This window comes from Aplysia californica, unplaced genomic scaffold, assembly GCF_000002075.1.
Source record: "Aplysia californica isolate F4 #8 unplaced genomic scaffold, AplCal3.0 scaffold00215, whole genome shotgun sequence".
Lineage (NCBI taxonomy): Eukaryota > Metazoa > Mollusca > Gastropoda > Aplysiida > Aplysiidae > Aplysia > Aplysia californica.
Genome location: NW_004797485.1, coordinates 1,074,206 through 1,075,708, shown reverse-complemented (window position 1 = coordinate 1,075,708; position 1,503 = coordinate 1,074,206). Strand labels below are relative to the sequence as shown.

The 1,503-nt window shown below is 43.2% G+C and overlaps 1 protein-coding gene across 1 annotated transcript in view; it reads right to left on the bottom strand.

Moving 5' to 3' along the window:
* Positions 1-230: 230 nt before the first annotated feature.
* The window catches only part of LOC101846965 (protein lifeguard 1), a gene marked incomplete at its 5' end in the record, with an annotated part of 18,408 nt that continues 17,135 nt past the window's right edge, over positions 231-1,503 (bottom strand). The window contains 1 exon segment of the mRNA XM_013083163.1: positions 231-774.

The following is a 1,503-nucleotide window of genomic DNA, read 5'->3' as shown; positions in this document are numbered from 1 at the left end:
AGTGAAAACACTTTTTGTGATCTCCAAAGCACATCAAGAAAAAGAGTCACCCACGCGCTATTTGGTTAATTTTGATTCGCTCGTTCCGAATATGATTTTAATTTACGAAACGACTTAGTTTTTCCATCAAGTTTATAAAAGAAGAACATTTTCTCTCACACTAAAAACAGACACCGTACAAGACAGTTCACACAGATCTTTCCATGACTCTGTGAGACATTTTTTTAGGGTGAGATCAGACAGTCTTTATTTTTTTCCTTCAGCCTGTAAAAGCCTGCTGCGTACTCACACAAGCTTTCGACACGCAAAGTGTGACTGATGCACAGACTGATACGGATGAACCCATGGTAAAACATTCTGATAGGAATCAGAGAACAACGGCCTTTTGCTGTGTGACAACACAGGACTGCTAAGCTGAGAACATTGTTTTCCGTCCTATTTTCACGATGGCAGAAGCTCAAGGTCCTTCTATTTCCACTACAGTGATAAGGGTCAAGGACATTCTGTTTCCACGATGGCAGAAGCTAAAGGTTCTTTCATTTCCCAAACTTCAGTCAAATTTAAGTATATTTTATTTTCACGATGTTTCGTTTTGAACGATGTACTTTTTTCAGGACAGCAAGGATCACAGATGTTCTTTTTCCACGATGAACTGGGCGAAGAACTTTCTTATTTCACTCCAGATGTAAATTAAAGTGATGAAAACATTGCCAGCAAACGTGTATTTAAAAACGACGCAACAGAGAGCTTTTCTAGCTTCATTCTTCCTCCCACCTGTGGAAAGAATAGAGTATAAATATGCAGTCTGGCAAGCTCATCGAACACTTACATAACAAAGCACGCGCATATAGCAAACAAATTTTCAGATAGCGAATTTTTTTCTTACAGTTATTATTACTCATATTTAAAACATGTGCCCAGAGATATTCCTACACAACGAAGAAATTTCCGAGTCCCGCTGATTCCACCGTGAGCGAGCTAGTTTATCAAAAGCAGTACAACATTTGACCATTGCCGCCCAAGAAAAAATGGTAGGTTTACCTCAGTATCATAGAAACCTAGGTCTCGGTGGGTTTCACGCGCTTCTGCTGTTGCCAGGGCATTCAACGTCAACATAAAAGCAGACACACGCACCCATACACTCACTGGCATCTGTGTACCTGTCTCATACTTCCCCCCCCCTCCCCTCACCTCCATACTCTCAACCTCGTTTGCTTACCCCGACCCCCCTTTCCCTTACCCACCTCCACATCCCCATACACCCATTTGCATACGTGTACCAGTATCAAACCTGTGCCACGCCTGTGCCACACACACCGCCTTTTACTACGTAGATCCAACAATGTCAATGTACTCGTGCCACTACTCCTCCCCACCCCAACCCCACCCTATATACCCATCTATGTTTGCATATCTGTGCCGCAACTCTCCCTCCCTTATAACCCCCCCCCTACACACACACACACACACACACACACACACACACACACACACACACACACA